Here is a 26,873-nt window from a genome sequence, read left to right as displayed (position 1 = left end):
AATGTGCTTCTTGCAGCACAATAAGCCTATTGTCAGGACTATGGCTCTGTCTGCACTCCAACCAGCACCGTGGACCGCTGGGGCACTTTAGCGTAGACACGCACTAAGTGACAAGAGAGCGTCTCGCCTTGCTGTAGTTGAGGTGGTAGCTAAGGTGACAGAAGAATTCTTCTGTCCACTTAGCACTGGCTACCCCAAGGGTTAGGTCGTCTTAACTACACCTCTGAAAGTTGCGGATTCGTCACCCCCCTGAAAGAAGTGGTTACGCCGAGGGACGTTTCAGGTGTGGACCAGCCCTTCGCTGCAGAATCTGTGCTGGTGCCTCCTGGAACCCAGCACTACAGTTCTCAAGCCCTGCCTCCGAGGATGGGAACACAGAAAATGCTTCAGAGCTAACATCCTCCCAACCTCTGCTCCTCTCCACACATTTCCCCCTCCCCATCTGAATGTCTGCACGTGGCGCCCCTTGGGCCAGAGCAGAACATTTTGGGGAAGTTTCGAAGTTAGTTGCGATACAAGATTTAAATGAAGCTAGATTCCTTCGAAAGTAAAATGTGCCTTATTCCTCAAAGTCACTTCCCAAAGGCGCTTAGTCTGGACACTTCAGCTTGTACTTTATTCCACACTTTTACTGGAAATCTAGGGCCTGGACTATTTCACATTTGGTTCGGTTTACCCCAGATTTATAAACCCCTGAGCACCCTGCTGCTTCACACCAGTCTATGGGTGTGTCTATACTGCAGCTAGGAGCGAGCCTTGGATGCTCCACTGTCAATACAGGAAGATCCATCTGTATTTTGGCTGTGACTCACCCTACTGCGCGTGTACTTCTGGGTCACAGCTGCATGGACTCCACTGAACTCCTGTCTGCTGCTAATTCCTCTCCCTGCTCCTTTTGGCTACTGACAACCCTGCTCTCATTCGCCTCTCTCAATCTCATCACTTCTAACCCCCTTCTTCCCCCTCCCTCACCACCAGATTCTCCTTAAGGTCTATCCCCACGATCCACTCTGTTCTCACTATCCCCTCTGACTCTCACCTGGATTACCAAGGCCTGCTCTCGTCTGGCGTAGCTGCCTCCCCATCCTCCAGTGTGGCCTGAAGGCTGCTGCTGAAGGTGCTTTCTCCCATCCTACACCTCCTCCACCTTCCCTCAGGCATTCCTGTCTCTCATCTCAGCCCATTCATCATCTTCACCTAGAGGCCGTGGCCTACACAAATCCACCACCACCACCCATACCTCTGCCTCATCTCCCCAGTCGCTAACTTTGCTGCTCCTTCTCCCACTCTCTGTGCCGTGATTCAGAATACTCCCACCTAAACGGGGAACGGCCTTGCTGTTCTTGCCCACCCAACACCCCCTCTTCTCCTTGTAGCATCTGCTTGAAAATCCCCTTCTTCCAGTGATCCTTCCTGTCCTCCCAGTCCCACCCTTACCCAAACTCCTGCCCTTTGACTTGTCTTCAGTTTGCCTCCTCTACTTACACTACAAGGTCTTTGGGGCATGAAGTGAGTCTCACCCCTGTCCTATCAAGCATAGGTACATTAATGGCAATGTACAGGGATTTGTTTTATTAATAGCAACAGGCATAAGATGCTTCCTTCTCCTGTGTCAAAGATGGCGTTCGTTGCTCAAGCAGGAGGTCAGGTTATGGTGACCTAAAAGTTCCTTCTGGCCTTCAATTCTATGAACTTGAAGAAGAGAAGAGTCTTTCCATGCCTCCCAAAAGGCTGGTTTGTGTAGTTAGCTACTACAAAGAAACCAAGCAATAGCCTGCACGCCCCAAGGCGTTGGAAGCAGGGGAAAAAAGTCTCCTTTAGCAGAGCCCAGGAACTGGGCTTCAGCCAGCCACTAGATCATCTGTTGGTGAAAAAGGTCCGAGGGAGACAAGGAGAGTGGTGGCGAGACCCAGGAGTAAGATCCCTTCTGACTTTGTAATTCCATTTTCTCTTTGCCATTGCTCCAGTCCTTACATATAAACATTTCACTGAAGTCTTCAAGTCACATTACTATCAAACTTAAAAGCAAAAGAGCCTAAATGCATTTGGTCGGGAACCAAGACGATTCCCATAAAAGCAGATTATGCTGACATGATGAATATAAAATGAAACAGCAAATATTAAAGTTGGAGAATTGTTACTTCATGCCTTCCAGCTCCAAGCCAGCTCAACCCCCTCCTGCTTCCACTCCCTTTGTTTTACTGAAAGCAAATAAAAGCAACCATAGCTTTTCACCTTTCTCCCCTTTCCAAAGTACGCTACAACTCTTGAAATATTCAATAGCCTAAACCCATCTCCCGCCCCCACACACATGCCCTCCCCACTGTCCCCAGGCCTTGCGTGATGATTTAGCATTCATCAATTATTCTGGAGGTTGCAGCTCTGCCTTATCTGTCATAGCTTCACAAAAGCATGTTTTGTATTTAATTGGCTTGTTCTTTCTAATCTACCATGTTTATTGTATTTTTATTTAATTCCTGAAGGTCATGATTAAAATAAGCCAATCTGCTCATGGCAGCCTACCTCAGTAGCATGGCCCCAGGATAACTGAACATTCCTGGTGCTTTTCCTTTTTGTCTCCCCCTTCCCCTGATTTTTGCAGAGATTGCTGGACTCTGCCAGTCATGTTTGCACGAAGGACCAAGTCCCTAGGGAAAATAGCCTCCAGGGAATTTCCAGCACCCAGATCATGCTCTCTATGCCCCTTTACACACCATCTGGACTGGCACCCTCCTAACAGAGATTTCACTCAGCCCACATGGATGACCAAACATTTTCCACCACTGAACGAGACCAGAAGAAATGGAGTATGAACCTGATGAGTGTATATATGTTGTAACAACCATGCCAATGAACAAATCTTATGTTGGCTGGAGCCAGACAAGCGCTGTCAACTGCTTTGCAATCTTCTCACACACAACTCTATCCTGCCCTGCGACAGCCCTCCCACTATTCACTCTGAGTCTCTTCTGCGCTGAGGTACCCACAAATACTCCAACCCCCATTATTTTATAAGTGTGTCAGTGCTATCTACTATTTAAACTAATAATCCAAAATTATGCAGAGTCTCCCAGACAGAAATCTCCGCCCGCCCTTGGCAGCAGAGGATTGCTCCCTGCAGAATTGGTTTTTAGTGCTGTGTTCAGACTAGTTTCAAAATGACTCAAGCAATGGGGCTTCCCCCCACTTCCCCTGGGGAGCTATTCCTCAGACAGGCCTAGCTCGTAGGCATTTTTTAATCCTGATTATCAGCTTGCATGTTTATCACTTTCAATACAGCTTTATTTTCTCAGGCATCTTTCTGCAAACTGACCCCTCCCCACACACACACTTTGCAGGACGGCATACACACAGGTGCAAAACTGTGAAAGGCGAAAGAGAGGGAAGAGAAGCTCAGAGGAAAGGGAGAAGATTGTGAAGGTAGAATTTTCTCTCATTATTCCTAATTATCTCCCCCATTTATTTATATATGTGTAACATCTTTAGAGACATTTCCCTAGGCATCACAGCTGTAACTGGGCATTTTAGCACCCGGGACAAGCAAACATATTTGCACTCCCTACCTTTTTCTTTTGGTTTTGTTTTTCCACCCCATTTGAAGAAAGAGGCAACAATACAGAATGCTGCAGTGGCCCCAGAGAGCCCCCTGGGCAGAGAAATCCACCTAACTGGGCTCTGCCAACAAAGGGAACAGACCGGTCTCCAAGCTAGACAAACAGATAAGCCAATATCAATTAACGATCAAAGGCAGACGATATAAATCTAACGTCAGCACTGACTCCTGATCTTTAATCGTCACCACAAGACGACGTGCCCTTGTACCACTTCAAACACTTCCTACCCCTCCTTGATATTTATGCCCTTCAAATATACCTCATGCTATTCTACCACCCTCAAAAGATCTCTGCTTGGCTATGTGGCTAATTCCTCCCACACACCACCCCCACCCAAGCAGTCCATAGGGTTGTCAAAGTATCAGAAGAAATTCAGCGGTTGCAGGTAGAACAAGCCTCCCACCCTCACAGCGACTTTACCATGAACCCTTCCCCTTGTCTCCCACAGCAATTTGGAAATGCCAAGGATGCTTTTGCACTCGGCTCCTCTGAGCAGCAGTCGCCCAGCCGGCTGAACTATTTGGTGTTTCTGGCCATTTGGATGAGGAACCACAAAGCACCAAGCTCGTTTTCACTTGCAGAAGGTATGAGCCCTAGCTCCCAAAGAAGTGCATGGCCAGTGCAGGCACCACCTTGTGCTATCACCATCCTAGCACATCCTTGCTTGGGACCTTGGAGATCCGTAGGCATTATTTGTTCATGGGGGCATCAGGTTCAATGGCAATGGGCTGCACGTGGCTGAAGGCAGCATTTGGCCCCACTGTTTATTCCTATTGCTACGTTCATTCAGCTTTAGTTTTTCCAAGGTGGACTATGTATTCTGGCCTGGAGCTGGAGCAGCCGCCCTCTGCAGGGATGGTGGCGGTAGCAAGCTCATCAAGCAAGCAATGCAGAGGGATTTATGCAAGAAGTGCCATCCTCACTGGCAAGATGTTACAGGGTCTAGTTAGGAGAGAGCAGCTGAACTAGCTATTCCAAGAGCTTCTATCTAACCGTGACTGCTGCGCAGACATTTCCATTAGCACAATAGCGTCTCAGCACGCACCAGCACCAACTCCTAATTAAATCCCAGCTCCTCCATGGAAGCCCACGTGACCTCCCTTCGACTGGGTTTATACCAGAATAAGCCCACTGACTTTCATGGAGTGACTCCTGATTTACACTGGGGTGAATGACCTCAGAACAAGAACCAAAAATCTGGGTATTCCTCCACTCCCCAGGACTATTTCATGAACCCACATTTGACAGCATTTAAAAAAAAATTCAACTAAAGTAAGTGAAACACAATGAGACGTCACCGCTGACTTTGCTCATCATATGAGCTGGGATTTAAGTTACAAATCAGGACTGAGATCCTGGAAATTAAAGAGGCGATGAAAAGGAGGAAGAGAGAGACTGTTTCTTTACTGAGCAGACCCTCCCCACCCTCATCCCTGTCCCCTTGAGCTCTTAGAGGTAGCAGGTGGGATGGGAAGTTCCAGTGCAGATTTTATCCTCCATACGTTGGAATTCCACACAATGTCCCCACATCCCTTCCCCTTTTCTAGTCAAAGTCCTCTTGGCCCCTATTTGCGTGACTGGATATTGATTTGCCTGCAGAGCGCTGCCTCCAGATCATAATCTGACTCTATATACTTTAAATAAGCTCGGTGCACATTCCATGTTCTTATGGCTGCTTTGATTGTAATTCAGTCTCTAGTACATTACCCTTATTTATAATGCCAGTGCTTCAGCACAGTGCCTTAGGCAGTCTAAAATTATTACAGAGGCCTTTTGACTTTCAATTCCATTCCATTCCATTCCATTTTTATTTGTCAGCAGAGACTTCCACTGACCGAGAACGTGCGTACAGCAGAACTCAACCACAAAATGGGGAGGCCGCACATTAAGGCCGGATGTTAAGAACAGCCCTTATGGAAATCACTCTGTCTCGGCTCCAGGGAGGGACCTGGAGACTGGAACCACAGGTGGCTCAAACGGGAGGTTCGTTGATGCAGCTTTCAAGGGGAACTGCACTGTCCCAGGGCCCAGGATTTGAACAGGAGAGTGCACCGCGGACCCGGGTTGGGAGGCAGTGGCAGAGCTGTGTCTGGCATTCACTAGAGCAGATGTTCATTCGTTTCCCCACAATCACTAAATGCCATTCTCCAGCCCCTCCCCCCACATCAATGTCTCACACACCCAGATGATGCAGAGTCCGCATAGGACCGCCTTCATCCAAACAGGAGAAGGACATTGATTTCCTGGAGTTACCTGTTGCTGTGCTTCAGTAGCAGGAGACATCCAGCTTGGATACAAGCATGGGTGGAGCTTGCGCAGGGCTGGAAAGGAGAGGGACGGGCTGGGGCTACCTATACAGACAGCACCCACTTGTCAACTAAAACCATTCCTCCTTGACATGCTGCATCCCTGCCCTTATCTCAGACTAGAAGTCAGTAGGATTCCAGGAGGATGAGGTGATGTGAACGCAGACCCAGAACCCCCATGCCACAGGAGATGCTCTCCGGCACCTGCTCCCCCTTCCTCTCCCAATCCCCATATGACGGTCAGAGATGCCCCACGCAGCCCGGAACGCCCTGTGAGCGTTCAAGAGCAATGGTGCCCAAAGCAAAAGCCACTCTGCTACTCTGATATGCCCTTGCAGGGCAGTGATGACACAAGCAAATGCACTGTGCGAGTGACCTATGGGCAAACAGGAATCTCCCATGTCAGGATGGCAGTAACCTAGCGCTTCACACCACAGTTCTTGCATGTGGCAGCCCGGGGGTCACCCCACACACCCTTGTACAACACCAACAGTCGCAGCGCCCTTGCTGTGTAACTTCCTGAGTCTCTCCAACAGCCACATCCTCTCCATTACACACAGTTACTCGGAGAACACTGCTGATGAAGATCACCAGCACGTGTGCTCAGGTCCTCCCCCTGCCCAGCGCCCTGCCGTCCTAGCTCTGTGCTGCGTTACATGGTGCAAGAGGAAAGAGTCAGTTCAGGGCAAGGACTCTGCATGCAGAGATGCTTTTTCCTAAAGACTCAAACACTTTGGTTTCCCTCCAGGTTCCCAGTTGTCCCATTACAGACATCCATGTCACTTACACAGCGACGGTTTCAAGACAGGATAGAGAACAGAGTCAAGCCTCCCTTCTCCATCAATATAGACACAAGAGAACTACAAGTATGCCGGACAGATCCCCTGAAGAGACACCTGGGGGGAAAAAAAAAAAAAAGACTATAGCAATAGCATGAGATCTTTATTTCACCTCAGTCACTGCTGAGTCTGAGTCAAGGCAGGATCCACCGAGGACAAAAACACCTATTTAAAAGCCACCAAGCACCACCTCCTGATGGACAAACTGCCACACAAAGCTTTAAGGACGCCAAATCAGCGTCCCTTGCAGTGGAACACCCCTTCTGTGGATGGAAGCCGCATAGCTATTGTCATTCAGCGCCAGGTAACCAGCCTTGGCAACTCCACAGTGTCTTTTCTCTGAGGATCTCAAAGACATGTGTGAACACTAAGCCTCAACATCCTGCTTGTGGGGTAGATAGTTGTCCCTATTTACAAGTGGGTCAATTGAGACAATGTGATTTGCAAAGGCCACAAAACAAGTCAGTGCCTAGACCACCTGGCAACATTCCTGTTCTGCAGGAGCAGGCAATGTAGAAGAAACCAATGTCCTCAGAAGTCACACCGCCAATTCCCTTGCTCCTCAGGCCTTGGAGGAGACGAGACCCTCTTCTAGTGGGCTGGCCATGTCTAGACCTGGGGAAAGGGGTTACTTTCCCTGCAGCTGTTACATCGAACCCAACGCTCTGCTTTGTGCCAACGGCCAACTTCTCATGCCATCTTCCACGCATGGAGCTTCAGGAGCAGCAGATCAATGGTGGTTGCGTCTCTGACGATTAAAGATTGGCTCTGTTCAGCAGCCCAGCTGCTCCAGAGGCTCAAGGGAACGGTTTTAACCATGAGGTTTTATAAATAACGCATCTGCCTGGCGGCTGGCAACTGCTGGGGAAACAGCACGCACGGAAGGAGGGGGGAAATGCCCGCTATTTGCAAAATGTTATGACTTGCTGCAGACAAACCCGAAGCATGAAATAAGAGTGCAATCCTGGCTCTTCAGGAAATACTGCTTAGCTGCCACGGGAGTAGCTAGTCCTTTATACTCGCCCTTCCAGCAGCACTGCTCCCACATGCACGATGCCATCCACAGCGTAACAGAGCAAAGAGCACAGCCACGCCGTGGAGAGGAGGAATGATAGACAAGGTTTTGACAGGCCTTCCTTTAGTTATGTGTGTGGGGAGAGAAAGGGGACTTATTTTGATTACAGAGAATAATTGGCACCCTAAAGCAAGATGAATAACCTAGCATGGCGTTTTTCCATGATAGCACGAGGTTTCCAGCCTCTGGAATTTTATAAACATTGCGGCTGGGTCTGAAACATCTGTTGGGGCCCTGTAGCATGGTGGGGGGCGATCGGTAGCACAGGCTAGTAAGCTGTACATAGCGCCAGGCAGACACAGTGCCAGGTTCCCAGGAAAACCTCTGCCAACACCATCCCAACCTGGATTTGCAGAATCCCAGACTTCCCAATCCTTTTCACTGAGCCCCGGGCCTTTCTTGAGCAAGGTTAAGTCAAGGGGGTTGGTTTTCCCTCAGGACTAAGACAAGACCCAGCCTTCATTTGTAACCTAACCCCTTTTACAACCACCCAGGCTCTTTGCAGGTGAAAGGCCAATGCACACACCAACTATGGAGGCCTCCTGCTTCCCTTCGTAACCTGAGCCCTTAGATCCAAAAGGAAAACATGCTGTGTATTAACAAGATAACTCTAACTGTGGTTGCTATCCAGGTATTTAGAGTCTAGACAAGGGGCAGAGAAAAGCTGCCCACAAAGAGCTAAGTGTATGTATAGAGAGGAGATATGCCGAGCATTCTTGCCCTTAATCTATACACACACAAGGGTCAGACAGAGATTAATCCCTACAATCGCCTCATTAATGGAAATAAGAGGAACAGCTTCTGCAAAAAGCACTTGATTTCCATACTTATCCCCTAATTAAACAGGTTCCCTGGATGAATCTGCATGCAGGCTGTAAGGTGATGAGTTAGAACCCAGCCTTCCTATGGGACTGCACTGACACGTTTGCAAATTGCCTTTCTCCCAGATTCAAAGGTTAGGTGACCGTATCCCTGTGCCAGCAGGCCCTGAAAAAACATGAAACCCTCCTGCCACCTGGACCTTTCACCACGCAGAAGAATCCAAGCTGTTGGTTGAGCCGTGCCATGCATCGGGGGCTCCCGTCATCCTTCCCACTGCTGGTCCCCTGCTCCAGCCCACATCAGAGGAGTCCTTCACTCGGATGGAGCACAGGACAGGCCCAACAGCAAGAAGGATGAGTTCTCCATTGTCATGTCTGTGCTACCACTGGAGGATGGGCTTGCCTGGCAGCATTTAAGGTAGAAACAGAATTACACAGCTGGTGGGGGACAGCGGGAGAGGAACTCATTGCAAAACACGCTATAGCTCCCTGCATCAATTCCCCAGCAGTCCCACTCCTCGTCTAATTCACTTTCAATCTTCCCCAGACACACCATCCAGCTAATAAAACCTCAGAATCCTGGGATAAAACCGGGCTACATGCTCAGAAAAGATTAAACACATTCATTACTCCTGTTCTGCAACGAGCTCCTTTCAGACAGCCGAAGATCCCCAACGCTTTCTGGACGCGCTAGGACAGCGCTCTGAAGCCGGAGAACCACTGGGGCTTAAACAGAGACAACTCCTGAGGAACACTTCAGTGTTGCAGCCAATGTTCTATCAACTCCTGGGACGTCTCTGCCAGCTGATTTGAGGCCGGTATTTCAATGTCAGGGTAGAGCCAACAACAGGGGACTTTAAACATGAACCGTTCTTAAGGGGACCTCTCTGAAACGTCACACTCTCTGCCTAAAAGCAAAGGGTTCAGATTTCCCCCCACTCCCATTTAGGCAGTGTTCCCAACCCACTTTCAGAAATCCCCCCCACCACCACCACCCCCACCCACACCCCCACCCAGGTCCTTACCTTGCTCCCCTCTCCATTTGTGGGTGGGAGACTGGCATCTGTGGACACTGATCTGACTCACAGGTAAAGGCACAGTCCCACTAATTAAGGAGAAAGGGTTCACTACCAGATCCAGCAAGGTATCATACGAGGTGCCTGATCGCTGGCATTCTGGCTAGAAACAGCATGGAGTTTTTAATCAGAGCTTTCATCCCCTCATCTGAGAGCCACAATGCTCCTAGGAGACTGGACCTTCAGTCATTTCAGCCTGAGCCCTTTTAAAAACGCCGCAGAGACGCTCCGTGCTAATAAACCCAAATACCAGATCCCAGCCACATTTATGTGAGAGTTGCCAGCGCAGCACCTGGTTGCAATCTTTCCCTTTATCAGAACAGCAACAGCTGCCTGCATTTATACACAGCCTTTCCTCCCAAGGGAGGCTGAATTGGTTTAGGAATTAAGGGCCTGATCCTGAGACATGTGAAACTTGAATCCCAAGTGGAGTTCTAGTAACTTCAATGAGACTGAGTAGAATGGTTCATTGCCTGCTGATCCCTCTGCAACGTGGTACCTTAAGGTCCTGGACCTTACAAACACATCTGGCAGGTCTACCCTGCAATCGGAGGTGTGACTACAGCTCAGGGAGGCATTCTGGTGCTAGTTTTCATCTGGCTGGCACGGCTAAAAACGGCAGTGAAGGTGCTGCAGTAGGTGCTTGGTGCAGGCTATCCAAGCCTGCCCAGAACCCTGGGTGCGTACTCCCATACCAGGCGCTAGGCTGCTGCGATTCCACTGTTACTTTAGCTAGATTAAAACTAGCACAGGCAGGGCTATTCTGACTCACATGAGCAGCCCTTACTCATTCAGACAGTCTGCCTGGCTTCCATGCAATTACTCTCGCAAGCAAGACAACTCATGTGAGGAGGTGTTTCCAAGATCGTGTCCTTCGGTATTAAGATATTAAATCACTTACACAAGCTACTCAATGCATGGACTTAGATAGTAAAGTACATGAGCGGCTGTTTGGTCTAGTATCTGGGAGATGCCCACAGCTAGGTCACGTACGCCTGGGGATACGCAGAGGTCTTCCAGGAGGTACATCAACTCATCTAAATATTTGCCTAGTTTGACAACAGGCTACATAAAAAGCACTAACAAAGTTAGTACAAACTAAAATTTCATACAGACAAAATGAGAAAGTAAGCAATTTCAGTAATAGTGTGCTGTGATGCTTGTATTTTTACGTCTGATTTTGTAAACAAGGAATTTTTAAGTGAGTTAAAACTGGAGTATGAAAGACAAATATGACTCCTGAAATACGACTCCTGAAAGGATGGAAATCACACTAGGCACCTATCTGCATTTTAGATGGCTAAATATCTTTGAAAATCTAGCCATTGAGCTCACTGCCTCAGTTTCCCCATCTGAGAAATAGCAACCCTCCTTTGTAAAGTGCTATGAAACCTATGAATGTGCTATATAAAAGTATTATTCATTGTAAAAAGAAACCCCTGAGTAATCTAATTAGTACATGTATATAAAAAGGAGTTTGGAATATTCAGTATTTAAAAGAAGCCTGATTTTGTACTGAAGTGTTGAACCCTTGTGCTACCAACGTAGATTCCATTTCCAGAGGCACCTTTTTGCTCACCTCAAGCACTCTCCAGGCAGAGAAAATTCCCTTCGGAACCAACACAGATTCATCATCTAGCTCTCCACCAGCTACCAAGTTGATTGCTTTTAACAGAGTTTTAATGCACAGCAAGTTAAGTCCTTGAGGCTCCACTCCCCAAGGATGAGCACACCAAAGATTTTTCTTGCTTTGTGTTATTAGAGTTTAGCTTTATTGTTTTCATAAAACACAACGAAGCCCACGTTAATGATGCTGGAGAAAATAAAGCCCACAATCCAATTGTTACAATCCCGAACGGAGGATACTTCAGTGACTTCTAAACAACCAGCAAACACTTGACACATGGAAAGGGCTCTTCAGCCAGAGATTTCAAAAAGTCTGTGCAAACGTGACTATTTACTTCTTATAAAACAATGTAACTTGAGGCACAGAGGTTTAGAAACCTGCGCTGCATCTAAAGAAAGTAGAATGGTCCAGTCCTGATAGCACTTGCCTACAATTACAGAGACGGGGCGGGATTTTTAAGTCCCTGTTAGAGACTCAGTAGCCACAGTCCAATTGATTTTCAATGCCACTTTTGAAAATGGGGCTTTAGCTACTGGAGTCACTTAGGCCCTTTTGAAAAATCTTATCCCGTGTTCCATTCCTGGGTGACTTTGAGACACGGAGAGATGAAGGGACTTGCCCAGTTGCCTCATCTGTACAACAGGGGTAACGATTCTCAAACTCGTCAAGTGCTCTGTGGCTTTCCAATGGAAAGCAACATACAAGTGCAGCACACCCTTAATTGTCTCTGCCCACCCCCATCCCCGAGCAAGTCAATGGCAGCCGGGATACAGTCCAGGAACCCCAGCTCTCTGCCTTTAAATGATTAGATATTGCTGCTTCCCAAAGAGCTTGTTAGAAGGATGCAAATACAAGATCACTCCTACCTCTCCCTACATTCCCACCAGGAGGCGGGGAGGGGAGCAGGGATGGACTGGTTATAAGCAGTAGGCTCTGCTCCCTCCTAGCCTAATTTCAAACTTCCCAGAAGGCTGATGTGACTTTATGGTCAGTGGTTTCCAGGGAAAGCAAGACAGAGTCCATTATGGGCAGGACAGTGTTCCCATGCCACAGATGCAATGCCTAGCTTGGGGCGCTCACTCCTTCCACAACTTCTAAAAGGGAACGGGGACACGGTGCAGATAGGGCATCTCACTCTGGTTCTGAGAAGGGATTTGGACCAATACATTTCTTGCCAGCCAGTCAAATTTCAGTGCTCCAAGGACTGAACCATCTCCATTAATTCTCTTCTTCCTCCCCTGCCTGGAGGAAGGGCAAACCAGAAGGATTCCCCCCACCCCCACTAGGAAAGAAGCTCCATAGGATTATGTATTATTGAACGGGAGCTGTCTCTTGCATTTAGCAATAGGATGATGGAATGGAAATGCAGACCTCAGAAGGTTACTGTCCCCAGTACGGCAGCCCACATGCATACATTACACCGCCCAGAGTGCTCTTCCCCAGCCAGATCCCACAAGGGGATGGAAGAAGACAGGCTAATTACCGAGGTATTTAGTTGGTCCTGCCTGTCAATCAGTGTGTGACACCTGCCTGCACTACGGGCACCTTGGGAACTGCAAATCCGCCTGGCGTTCAGAATGGAGAGAAACGTGCATTCGCTGCCATGGGGAGGGAGGAAGGGAGAGTGGAGCCACTACAAATCTGGCCCTTCCACACCCCGCAGCACACCCCACTTTTACCCCCGGGACATCCACAGCAGGAGGGAAGCCGTAGCCAGAGCTGCAGCTGCACTGATTCAACCCAAGCGCCATGTGGCCATTTGCTGCAAAAGCATCTCGCTTCCAGCTCAGACGCTGCACCGGCCTGCAGGGGAGGGTTTAAGAGGTACAGAAGGGAGCCGGGTGCCCCATTCCCATTGGTTTACACTGCCTTGCATTCCTTTACAAATCTCCTCCTCAAGCCCCTGTCCTGAGGGAGAGGGTCGCCCATTCACAGCTATATCAAGGACCACTCCGTTCTCTTCAGCTTGACCCACTCCTCTTCGGAAGCTTCTCCACTGCTTCTCCCCAGTCCCCTGTAGCTGGAGTCAGAGGGCTAGCCTGGAACTGCAGGCTTGGCAGGAGCAGGTATGTCTCAAGGCACCTGCAAAAGCAGGGCAGGGAAAGCAGAGAGCAGAGCTGCCCAGGTGGGTGTGGAGAGATCCTCAAGCCAATGGAGCGATGTCAGGGTTTAGCATTCCGGCAATCTCATCAGCTCCCTTTTGGAAGATGTTATTGCAGGCTTTAAATCAGACAATTAACATGAGCCTTTGTGTCTCCTAATAAAAAGATGGATGTTTTTCCTAGAGCCGAGTTAGACGGAGAGTCTGGAATTCACTGAAGAAACAGACTAAAGGATTCCAGAACCTCCTGCCTTCTTTCTTTGTATTTCACTTTTATTTTTTAATCCCAACGAGCAGAGGGGGATGTCTGCACAGCCCTAGAGATCAAAGTTGTGGCTTTATGCAGAGAGCAGGTGCAGCAGAGTAAAGCTCTGTCTGGGGAACAGATCCACCCCCAGCTGATGATGCACATGCACAGCCTGGGCAGAGTCCAGCAGCCACTGCAGCAAAGTTCACTAGACACCTCATTCTAGGAGGCTCCTTGACACGCCCTCCCACAAGCAGCAGCTCCTCTGCAACATCCAGCCCTATATCCACTGAGCACTCACAGAATTTCCAGGCCACGAGTACACACCAGCTTGTAAGATTCAACTTGGGGATGAGCACTTTGCTTAATACCACCAGACTGAGATACATTTATAGTGAAAACAAGAATATGCTTATTATCAAAGAACAGAGATTCAAGTGACAGTAAGAATATTGGAAACAGATGGTTACATACAAAACAAAATCACTACACATTTTCTAGAGACTAAACTTTAACTAACAAGTTATTCTCTTGTCCAAAGAATCTATTGTCACCCAAAATTCCCCCCGTGTTTTCAGCCAAACTTGGCTGAGACTTTGTTTTTATGAAGCAAAATCACTGTCTTTTTACTTCCTCAGTGAAGAACCAAGACAAGGTTCTCTCCCGTTTTTCTCTTCCTGTTAGTTTCTTCCTGAAGTTCTGACAATCCTACAACTTGCATTCCAGTTGAGACTGTGACAGGAAGACCACTGTGAATGAGACAATACTCCCCCGACATATAAACAGATAGTGGACAAACACCTCTGATCTGTCAGAAGAGATTGGACACCTTTGCTGGTGACCAGTATGTTGACACAGTGTGGACGTGCCCCTGGAACCGGGGAGCAGCGTCCGGGTCTGGCTCCCTCTCTGGGTCCTCCTCAGAGGGGGACCAGCCCTCCCGGCTACCTCCCACTGGGAGCCGTCTTGCGCCTTTCGCAAGGCAAGCAGTCTATAGCCAGGCCCTCGAGCAGGGCTGGCGAGGCAAACAGTCTATAGCCAGGCCCTCGAGCAGGGCTGGCGAGGCAAACAGTCTATAGCCAGGCCCTCGAGCAGGGCTGGCGAGGCAAACAGTCTATAGCCAGGCCCTCGAGCAGGGCTGGCGAGGCAAACAGTCTATAGCCAGGCCCTCGAGCCGGGCTGGCGAGGCAAACAGTCTATAGCCAGGCCCTCGAGCCGGGCTGGCGAGGCAAACAGTCTATAGCCAGGCCCTCGAGCCGGGCTGGCGAGGCAAACAGTCTATAGCCAGGCCCTCGAGCCGGGCTGGCGAGGCAAACAGTCTATAGCCAGGCCCTCGAGCCGGGCTGGCGAGGCAAACAGTCTATAGCCAGGCCCTCGAGCCGGGCTGGCGAGGCAAACAGTCTATAGCCAGGCCCTCGAGCCGGGCTGGCGAGGCAAACAGTCTATAGCCAGGCCCTCGAGCCGGGCTGGCGAGGCAAACAGTCTATAGCCAGGCCCTCGAGCAGGGCTGGCGAGGCAAACAGTCTATAGCCAGGCCCTCGAGCAGGGCTGGCGAGGCAAACAGTCTATAGCCAGGCCCTCGAGCAGGGCTGGCGAGGCAAACAGTCTATAGCCAGGCCCTCAAGCAGGGCTGGCGAGGCAGCAGTTTATGGCCAGGCCCTCAAGCAGGGCTGGCGAGGCAGCAGTTTATGGCCAGGCCCTCAAGCAGGGCTGGCGGGTGAGCAAGCCGCTTTCGGGAACGGCACGGTGGGGAAGGCTTCCTCACGGAGGATAGGGAAGGGGGGAGGGGGACGCAGGCCCGCCCGTCTCCACTGCGTCCCAGCCCAGGGCCCTGATAGCGGCAACAGCGTTTGCCGCTGGATCGGTGGGGCTCCAGCCGCAACACACCGCCCAGGTTGCCCCTGCCTCAGCCACTATCGTGCGGCTATCCCTGGGCTTCTTCCTCCCCGAAACCCCCGGTACCTGTCTCCTCCGGGTCGCTGAGGTCGGGTAGACCGGCTAGGCCCTCATTGTCCACAGGCGGCAGATCGGGGAGCTCCATGGGCTCGTCCTCGAAGGGTAGCTCCTCTAGGTCCTGCGGTCCCCAGGCCTCAGGCAGGGCCGGTAGGTCCTCGGGGTCCCAGGCTCGGCATGGCTCGGGCAGATCTGTCCCCGGCTCCCAGGCCCCGGGTGTTTCCGGGGGTTGCTCGTCAGGCCTGTAGTCCTCGGGAGCCCTGACGGGTCCTCTCCTGGTTCCCAGACCGTGGGGTCTCCGACGGTCCCTCCGACTCCCAGGCTTTTGGGTACCTGGGGAAGGCCTCGGTCGATCCCCGGGCTGGGTTTACGGCCGGCCACTCCCTCTCAGCCCGGTTCCCCGGCTCAGCCTCGGCTAAGGGCTCCGGAGGAGAGGCGTCCTTCCCCTTCGGCCGCCTCCTCCCAACTGAGCTCGCCGGCCGGGCTCTTAAAGGCCTAGCTCCGCCCCCCTGCTTCCGGTCAGGTGGGGCCACTGGGGCCTTTAAAGGTCTAGACCCGCCCCCTTGCTTCCGGTCAGGTGTTTCCCTGGGGCAGGCTTCTGTCAGCCAGGGTGGGTCTGGCTCCCTCTCTGGGTCCTCCTCAGAGGGGGACCAGCCCTTCCGGCTACACACAGACTTTAAGAACATATTTTCAGCATGTACACACACAACTCCTTACACAACATCTGTGCCTACATTTCACAGGGATATTGATGACCAGTGTGACACTGGCTTTCATTTGAGACCTCACATGACATTCTTTGGCCAACTACCAGGTATGTCCAACCCAGAGATTCCTGTTGCCCCTCTGCACCACTTGCTGGTTGGCACTGAGATATTCTTGGGTCACAGTCGCACTTCAGACTGCGATGGAGACATATCCTTGGTGCTAGAGTGGTGAGAGCTCTGTGGTGGCCACACGTCCATTGGAAACTGCAAATACCACCCAGAGGGTGAATGGTTTTTAAATCCTGGCTGAGGTGGGCTGGGTTTCAGCACAGGGGTAAAAGACTAAGTCATAGTCACTCTCTCTAGTCACCAAGCCAGTGATGTGTTTGGAGAGGACCAATCCCAGTCCTTTTCAGCACATGCCAAACAGGGGCCATAGCTGCAAAGCGCTATGGTCACTATAACCAGGGCAGGATTTGAACCAGCAGCCCAGTTCTTATCTCTGCCACAGCAAAAGCCTTCTCTACCCATTCACTGCATGGGATTCAGCTGGCCTCCAAAACTGGAGAAGCTTAGTTGAAACAGAAGACGACATGCTGGATTACAATCCATGATGGGTTGTATTCTAGCAACTGGAGCAACTAGGGGATTGTTTGCCAGGAGGTTCCTCACTTTGCCCTCCTTCTGACTGCGTTTCAAAGACTATTGGAGACTCTTACTCCTGGGGGAGTTCTGCACCACTGCACTCGGGAAGAATTCATGTTCCCCCCCCGATTTTTTTTTTTTCCTTCACAAAAAATATATTCTGCCAGAGAGGTGCTGCAGTTATGCCTTTTGCCCACCAGGGGCTGCTGTGGCACCAGAATAGAGAACAGCTGGCTCACGGGCAGTTCCTCATAGTGCCTCGCCCATGGGCCCAGGTTAGGAGGTCTGGCAAGTAGGGACAGGGGAACAGACCATAGCACACAGGGCTGCTGGGCGGGGGAGGGTCACAGAGACTGTGGCTCAGAAGGGCTAGTGGGGGGACAGACTAGGGCAGGGGCAGAATGGGGGCAAAGCAAGACAGACTGGGGCAGGGCTAAATGTGGACGGGGGCAGAGGGGTGCAAAGCCACATGAGGATGGGGTAGAGGAGTGGCTGAGTAGGGGTGTAAAGCCACATGAGGATGGGGTAGAGGAGTGGCTGAGTAGGGGTGCAGGGACACATGGGGATGGGGGTAGAGGAGTGGCTGAGTAGGGGTGCAGGTACACATGAGGATGGGGGTAGAGGAGTGGCTGAGTAGGGGTGCAGGGACACATGGGGATGGGGGTAGAGGAGTGGCTGAGTAGGGGTGCAGGGACACATGGGGATGGGGCAGATGTGCCTGACCGAATGGGAGAAGCTAGGAGTCAGCCAGTGTCTGCATGGGGGAGGCTCCCCAACTCCCCAACAATCCCTCCCCTTCCCACCATCCAAAAAACGGTTCAATACGTCTCCCAGCCCCCCACTCAACAGCCTTGCAGGTTCACTCCCAGGCTCCTCCCAGCAGTTACTTCCCTCCCCTCCAACTCTTCCATTACCCAACTCCCCCAAACTTTTGCACCGCTTCTGAGGGGTGCGGGAAATACGTGTCTGTAGTGTAGTTTAAAGGAATTATTGCTCAAAGTTCTGTATTAATATGCCCAGTAAGGAATCTATTGGTCAGAAAACAGTACTGGCCCTGAATCTTTCCCAGATTTCAGCATCAGTCCCCAGCACCTCATTCCCCAGGTGAATGAAATTCAGGTGCACCAGACTTAAACACGTCTTATAATTAAATGTTTTTTAATCTAGGCACAGCTGTTGTCTGTGTTGCTACAGACATACTTGCTGACAGGTATTTTGAAGTAAATTAACAAAATAATTGAAACTGGTATGATTATATTGTGTTATTTTGGCAAATAAAACATGCAGAATTTTGCAGAATTTTAAAATATTGTGCAGAGAATGGTTAATGGTTTGGTGCAGAATTCCCCCAGGAGCAGGAGATGAAAGGCCTGATTTTCAGAAGAGTCGAGTACCCACGACTCCACCTGACGCCCATGGAAGCTGTAGGTGGCTGACACCTCTAGTGATCAAGCCTGGATGCTATATTGCTAATGAGTGTCAAATGCTCCCCTTAATACAATAGCCAGACTACACTATTTTGGATCAGTTATGCTGTGACACATCACTTGCCCTCTCTTGAATCTAACTGTGCAATTTCTTAATTAAGTGGACTCGTAGCCAGAACTCTGTTCTCCAGGCTGAATTTGATCGCTCTAGAGAGCTAGCTGGTTCTCCATTCCCTCACAGGCCCTACCCTCATTGTCTTCCCCTCCTCCTTCCTTCCTGCTCTTTGCCTGACAACACTGAATTATTAAGAAAGCCTCGTCAATCCCACCCTAATTGCCACGGTAAAGTTGCCCTCCTGAAGATAGATAAGGGAAGTAATTAGGATGGACCAGCAGGGATTACAGAGCTCTAAAACACTTCCTTTTCGAGATAATGCTGCTGCCCAGGTATAAAGACAACAAATAAGTCAGAGTAAAATGTGAAGCTGCCTTGGAGAAGGGAGCTGCAAGACTTGGGGGTGCGGGAGATGACCTTATCACCAAGTTGGACTCTCAGAATCAGGAATTTGCAGCAACAATGCAAGAGACATCACCACCCAATGACCATTTGGTGGCCTGTGTGAAATGGGCTGATGGTCTCAGTTCAGAGCCAGAAGGTTAAATCCACCCCCACACCCTTGAACTGGCAGCCTTAGGGGCAATCCCAGGAGAGGCCTAATTCTCCTCATCCCCAGCAATCGGCGCTGAGGCATATGGGGGAAGCTGTGTACGAGAGGCACTGACACTCCCTGTGCTATACCTGGTGTGAAAAAGGCCAGCATGGCCTGGGCCATCAGACCAGCATGAAAGAGAAGATGAATCTCTAACTCATTTGGCCAAGACAGAGGAGAGAAAGACTGCAAATGCCTTGACAAGCGGTCAGCTAACCGGCCAGGCACTGACATACCTGGGCTTCTGTGCGAATCCCAACCGTCCCTTCACTAGGCACACATGAACATCAAAGTGCTCCAAGCCTGCATCTGCGCTGCGCTGCTCACCATACCCTTACCCCTAACATCGTGGGGAGCTAGCCACTGGGCCCCACTGCAGCTTAGCAGAACCAGCACCTTGGTGCACGACAGACACAGTGTCTTTGACGACCAGTCGTCTTCTCTTCGTTGGTCTTGTTTCACCTCCCAAGAAGTGAGGGCCAAGCATTGACTTGTCTTAAACTCAAGGGCTACATAGAAAATGAAAGCAGCTCAAAAGACTGTCCCCTTTACTCTCTTGCCAACATGACATTATGGCAGAACAGGGAGATTCTGGGGATCTGCTTGTTCTAAATGAAAGTCTGGGATCTACCATGACCAATGAGCCTGTGCACTTGATCAGTCTTTCATTGTAACACCTGAAGTGCCTTCCAGCCCTTACTTACCTGCCCCTATGACAGTGGTCTTGTGGATGGGGCATGGAGCAGAACTCAGGAGATCTGGGTTCAAATCTAATTTCTGCCACAGACTCAGTGTGTGACTTTGGGCAACCTCTTTGCACCTCTCCACCCCAACTACAAAGGGGTATAATGACGCCTTCCCACCCTTTGCCTCATCTAATTAGTCTGTAAGCACTTTGCAGCAAAAACTCTGCACCGTGCCTAGCAAAATGAAGCCCGATCTCAGATGGGGCCTTTTGGCGCTGCTGGAATACAAATAAAATCATCACAATGCAGGTATTATGAAGCACATGGAGATTTAGTAACACAGTCAAGATCACCAAGTGAGTCAGGGCAGAGAAGAACCCAGGAGCTGCCCCTCCAGCACCCTGCTCTCATCACTAAAATACTGCCTCCAAGTGTCACATGTTCTTTTACATTATACTTTCATGGTTGAACTGCATCTCAAAACACATCCCAAGATTATTTTCTGAGAACATGACAATTTTCCCGAACCCGGAGCTGGAGCATTTATAAGTGATACATATGCTAATTCTCTGGGCACCTGGGACAGACAAAACTTTCCTGGCTCAATTGTTAGATTTTTTTATTCCTTCTTCGCCTCAGGCCAGTCAAATCAGTCCAGTTAATTTTAATTTCCATGGACGTGCGAAGTCATCTCAAGGTTGTTTGTTGGTTACTTTTCAGTTCCAAGTCTGGAGGATTTTGCAGGGTTTGGAATGGAATTTTCTAATTATCTGCTGCATATTGAAATGAAGAGGAGTGGGCCTCATTAACACCGGGGGTAAATGAATGAGGGCTGAAACAAGAGGGAAATTGACATGAACCATTTCTCACTAGCCGGGCAGAGTGAGGGAAATCAGTAGAGCTGGTTTGATCGTTTTAGTCACAACATATTTTAGTCTAAAGGTGCTTTTCATCCAAGCCAACGCGTTTCAGAGAGAGCTCATCGAGGTTGATGAAATTTTGGATGGGACGTACCCGAGGTCCGTCCAGGGTGGACTTGCTGGTCAGAAGCGACCCAAATACAAAGCCTGACCTTTCCAATCCGGGAAACGGATATTTGGACACAATTCTGGTTCTCAAAAATGTTCAAAAGGTTTTTGAATTCATTCTTATGCAGCACAAAAGCAAATTTGGGAAGCTCAAAGATTGTCAGGAAATTGAATTGTTGTTTCCCAGCCAGCTCTAGAAATCAGTAGTGTCCAATAAATACCAAGTATTCACAGGCTCAGGAGTGATGTGACTTAAATAAATGCCTGTTCTTTCAGACCAGTGACAACAAGATACTGAGATAAGGACCAAACCTGTGCACTGACAAACCACTGCTTGCTTTAGTAAGACCAACACAGATTTCAGCGTCAGCCCCCAGCACTTCACTCCCCAGGTGAACGAAATTCAGGTGCATCAGACTTAAACACATCTTTTAATTACGTTTTTAATATCTCAGTGACAGATAAAATAATGCAATCAAAGCCAAGTCAGACATATTTGTGGTCCATTGGGACTGTAGGTACAAGGCTGTTTTGGAGGTGGGGAGGGGGGGTATTTCTCCACATGGTTTAACCAAGATGCAAAACTAGTAGCTCAAATAATTCATTCTCAAGAAGAAGAGGAAGGTAATTTTGTGTATAATTAGAAGTATTTCAGTCCCCAAGAGCACGCCTATCAGGTTTGCAGTTCAAAATGCTGGATGCTGAATGCTTTTGAAAAATCTGACCCTAATTGTTGGTGCGAGGCACTTAAAAATCAGGCCCTGAACTCTCGGAGAATCTAGCCGCAACACCTTCAAACATTTCTTTGCTGTCTATAAAGCACTGCCATCCATGTCCTTTGTTCCATTGGTCGCTACAGTATCTTATTGATGAGCTCCACACAGTGCATGGGAGGAAGAACCTGAGTGTTCCAGTACCTATCTCTTTGCAATCACAAATGTGAATACGTAGCTAGAGACCAGGCCTGTCTGAGCTCCGTTATGGATAGTGGAGCAAGGTGAGGAGTCCTTGGTACCCAAGCACCTGTGCTCTCCCATGGAGGAGCAATGCAGCAGCATTGGCCTTTGAAGGAAGTCATTTGCCCGCATTGTCTATCCTCAATAACAGAGGGGGGACGAGAGCTCCTGTGCGCTTTAGGAAGGGGAGGTCAAATAGCAGGAATAATCAGAAACAAGAGTTCACCTGCGCCACAGTGGGGAGGCTGGCAGAGGGAGGTCTGTCTCGATGCAGGCACTTTCATCCCGCTCCACAGAACCAGTCTGCTCCTGTGGTACCCTACTAGGGAGATGTTCCAGAGTCGAGCCCCGCAGCAGTCACGGACCCCTCCAAATGAAGAGCCAGTTTGAAAACGCTGCTTAGGGAAATTAATGAAACTAACCTTATAGCTCACTGGGCTATTTAGCTACATAAACTAGGCAGCTCTCACATAAATGTGCAGCCAGACTGGTGGGTTTTTTTGTTTTTGTTTCTTTTTTAAGCCCTTTAAAACTCTTTCAACTGAAACAAACCAGATCTTTTCACTGTAAGAACTCCTCTCATCTCCCAACTCCACCCAGCTTCCTCTCAAAAGGACACAATCTTCCAAGAACGGTCTGTCTATTTCATTTACAGTTGCCACCCACCACAGCTCATTAGAGTGCATAAAGATTAGGGGGGAGAAAGAAATAACATTGCGCCCATTCCACAGCTCAGAAAGTAATAGTGTGATCAGTGTGACGCACAAAGGAGCTCAAGGAATGGATTTCTCAGGGTAGTGGGACATAGGACTTTTCTCCTCCAGGTCACTGATTCACATCAAGCCTAGACTGATAACAGGTTGCCCTATGGTGACTCAGTATTCTCCCTGATGGCTGAATTTCATGCTTCAGATTCTTGCTTTTATCTGCAATTAAATGAGAGGGTTTTTTTCCCTCCCCTCTGGCCCCTATGGTTGTGAAGAAAACCTTAGAAACATGAACCAATGCTGCAATATCAGCCTGGGTCTACAGACAGCCTGAAGCAATAACCCACAGCTGTCAACTGTCCCATTCATCTGCACGAGATGCTAACTCTAGCCTAATGAAAAGCATTTCAATGTCAATATTGCTAACCATTTCACCGGTGACCAAAGTCCATGAGAGAACAGGGGCAATCGTCTTACAAAGATGGTCCGATCTACTGTGAATGTGTCCTCATTTTGGCATCAGGAGAGGAAGAAGCTTGGGCAAGTGTGACAGAGTGCTGGGCAGGTGCTTAGCTAGGCCTCTGTCACGCCAGCTCCAATTATGCAAAGTAAATTGGAGCTGGCTAGAGACACCTGTACCTGGTTGGTGAATTGGAAGCAGCTGTCAGCCTAATTAGCTAGGGGATATATACAGGCCCAGGCGAAGGAAATGAGGGAGGAAAGCCAGAGGATAGAAAGGGAGCAGAGGCTCTGCATGCCGGCCGGCCAGCCGACACTAAGGCAGCTAGCCCAAGCTGTGTCCAGTATGAAGATGGTGGGACTGCACGCTGTGAATAAACTGCACCGGTGATTGTTGAACTGGAGGCTGTCTGAGGGGTTTGTGAGCCAGGAGGAGGCAGGGGCAGAGGAGCCCCTGATGGCGCACTGCTACAGCAAGTTCCACCTCTGACTCTTTTTCAGTCTGAGCGGGCTTGGTAGCAGCTACAAACGGTCATTGGATGGACCATGAGCAACGCGTTGCAGCCTCCGTCCAGCTCACAATGGGTGGGTCTCGGAGACTAAGGACTTGATGGGCCATTCAGGCTCAGCTTCCCTCTCACGCCTAGAACTGGTCTCTCTGGTTCAGGGTGAGGCCCCGAGGCAGGGCAGAGTAGGGCAGCCGTCCATGCTATATCCCATCCTGTGGGCAGTCTCCGGAACCCTGAGTGAGAGACTAACACTGCACTCCCCCAGGAAGAATGCCCGCACTCACAGATGATTTCCAGTGTAGCAGAGTCCCTAGCAGGACGTGCTACCCTTCTGACCACTGGAATAGCCTCTCCCATGCTTCCTATAACCCACAACTCTGCATTCGAATGGTGTGGCACTGCATGCACTATGCCCGCTGCCTCTCCTCTCTCCATGGGCATTGATTAAACTCAGTCAGGAAGCCGGGAAAGGGGAGTTGTTAATGGCAAGAACTGCCAAAGTGCAGAGACAGTGTAATGACTCCAGTCTGGGAGTGAAGCTCCCTAGTGTTCTGCCTATTAAGCAGTTTATTTTTCAAGCCAATGCATTCCAGAACTTCATTATTTAACATTCATACAAAACTCTTATTACCTGGCAGGTCAGGATAAATTAAGCGCATGCACACACACATGCTCGACAGGCATGCTGAGGCCTCGCCACACGGAAGCACGAGATTAGTGGCAGTGATTAGCAATCGAACTTAAAAGCAAAAAGTGGATTCTAATTCTGGGGGTGCAGAGAGAGGGAAGGAGCCTTCTGCTGGATTGAGAGGTAAGTGATGCAGGAGGACAACAGTTTCAACACCCACGAGACTGAGTCAGATGAACTGGATTCACGAGCTACCACCCTCTGGCAGTGTTACCCTCAGGTATTTGAACAGGCTACTTACGATTTCTGTAGCAGTAGCTTTTACAAATCACTGTACAAACAGGTCCCTACCCTGGAGAGCCCACAATCTAGAATAGATGGAAAGGAAAATCACCCCCGGAAGCTTCAACAAGCATTTGCCATTACAGGCAGAGAGAGTCTTAATTGTTTTTAATAGCACTAATCTTCATTTGCCTCACACACATGGTTTGTTCCAATGCTATAGTTTTAGGCAGGGGTTGCAAAATTTCCTCACCAGAGGCAAACAGGAAACTCACCCTGGTGAAGGGCAGCAAAGACAAACACTCAGGTTCTACAGTAAAATAAGTGTGAAGTTGCTAGCCCTCACGGCCATGAAGAAAACCTTCCACATGCAAACTGGAGCTGTGCTGTTTTCCTGAGTCTGCAGATGAGCACTGGTGCTTCAGCTCAGTGCTTTCCCACTCAGCAGCACAGCTCGACTCCCTTTTATTACCATTAGTCACTACTTTGTGGCCAGCAGTGAAAGGGACATGAATCATACCCCTTTCACTCTGCCACTGCTTTGGCAAGCCAAAAGCTGAGCAGGGGAAGGCAACATTGGAGTTATGGCACAGGGGTGGGGGAGGAATCCTACCACTAGCATAGCGAGGGTGGCCATAGAGATCGTCTGATATACACCATTCTAGCAATATGCACTCTAACAATTTTTAACCTTCCTTTGAGGCATCCAGCGCTGACCACTGATAGAGAGAGGACACCAGACTAGATGGATCATCGCTCTGTTCCAGACTGGCAACCATTGAAGCTCTTTACAGCTCACTGGATGGGATTCAAACTGCTGCCATTTCCATGCAAGCCCATGCAATGAAAACCTCTCCGAAAACCAGAGAAGGGGGAGATGGGCAAAGGACCCAAGGGTGGTAACTTCCCCTCCTCCCACCAGATAGCAGCAGAGCGGGGATGGGGCCGAGCTGTAACGCACCTACTCAGGATCTAGTCTATGTTTTGCCACATCTGACCATTCCCATGCCCCTGTCACCATCTGTACAATCTGACCATGGGGAGGGGCAAACAACAGGAGAACCAATATCAATTCTGCAGCAGGTGGAAAATAAAACAGCCAGGTTTGACCCGATACAAGAAACCAAATCAGGGTCACGAAAGCAAATCGCCAAAGTCTGATGGCTTCCCTGCCCCTGACAAGAGCAGACATGGATCACAGCTCCTTTCTAACCCTTACGGCTCTGCAGCTACAAGCATCTCAACACCAAGAATCGCTTCCTAGACCAGCACTAAACCATTAATAAATAAGAAATGGGGAGAGAGGAGGGTGGGGAAGGAAAGCAAAACCAGCTTGGTGCATCAGCTGCAGAGAGAGGTTTCCCTCCCAGTGTGTGTTAACTGGCCAGCCAGGGGTTAGCTCTAGGAATTCAAGTGTATTTAGTCAAGTCTTGGGAAGAATGAGCCATTGATCCCTGAGCACAGAGCATGAAATTAACCAGCAGAGGCTGATGCTCAACAAAGAGGCTCCATTCAAACATACAACAGGGCCCGCTGATCTGGGACTAAAACGCGTGCAGGGCCGGATCCCTTCCCGGACAGCGGGTAGTGCCCAGTAACCATCAATGTGCGCAGGGGAAGGCAGAGAACCTGCACAGCTGCAGGACAGCTGTTGTGGTCTCACACCGGAGTAGCATGGAGCTCAGAAATCACACGTTTCTGGACATCGGGCCACACTCCACTGAGCCGCTTCAATAATTATGTGCTGTCACAGAGACTTCACAACTTTCATTAGAGGACACAGTGTTATAAACCCAGTTTTCAGTCATTACCCCAGATCCTCCTCGACTTCACTGCCTGTATTTTCCCCATGTCTTGTCTCTTCAGCGGGGAAGTCAGACAGATAAGTAGTTTTTGCAATTATGGAACAGTGACAAAGTGGAGGTGTCATTTCCAGAAAGAAATCCGAACATGGTCAATCTCAGAACTTCAAGGGCGACTTGTCCTCTAACCCACTGCAGTGTAACGCATCTGTCCTTGATGAGAGCTAGTGCAAGGGTTCCCAAATTACAGTCCACATACCCCTGGTGGTACGTGAGCTTGATGTTCCACCAATTCACTTCATAACAATTCTTTAAGCAGGTGGTATGTGAGCCAGTTAAATGTGGGAACCACCGAGCTAGTGCCTAGGACTATTACCTTGCACTTAGATGTTTTTATGATTCCTAGAGCTTCGTTTCCAAAGATCTTGAGAGATGGACTCCCCTGGAAGACCAGGCACTGACGCAATGCATGGAGATAACGTGCAAGCAAAGCAGTGCAAGATCTGAGAACAGGACAACTCTCCTGCAACTGTCCAGTCTGTAAACAGCACACCAATACCTGCAGCATACCTGCCTCCTGGGCAAGGGACAGTGCGGTCGAGTGGAAAAGGCAGTAGGCTGAGTTAGGAGGCCTGGATTCCACATCCAGCTCTTCAATTAACTCACTG

General features: G+C 49.6%; 1 protein-coding gene and 1 long non-coding RNA gene across 3 annotated transcripts in view; one reads left to right on the top strand and one right to left on the bottom strand.

Annotated features, from left to right (window-relative positions):
• The window catches only part of ASTN2 (astrotactin 2), a 567,068-nt gene that overhangs the window by 488,425 nt on the left and 51,770 nt on the right, over positions 1-26,873 (bottom strand). The window lies entirely within an intron of this gene.
• LOC137148926 (uncharacterized) lies at positions 23,265-25,418 on the top strand. The gene is made up of 3 exons (XR_010918617.1): positions 23,265-23,371; positions 24,132-24,304; positions 25,106-25,418. It is a non-coding gene; the product is annotated as an uncharacterized lncRNA (long non-coding RNA).

Source organism: Emydura macquarii, unplaced genomic scaffold (assembly GCF_026122565.2).
Source record: "Emydura macquarii macquarii isolate MOO-44397 ecotype Brisbane River unplaced genomic scaffold, CSIRO-AGI_Emac_v2 contig_691, whole genome shotgun sequence".
Lineage (NCBI taxonomy): Eukaryota > Metazoa > Chordata > Testudines > Chelidae > Emydura > Emydura macquarii.
Note: the sequence above shows the minus strand (reverse complement) of the source record. Positions and strands in the feature narration are given on the sequence as shown.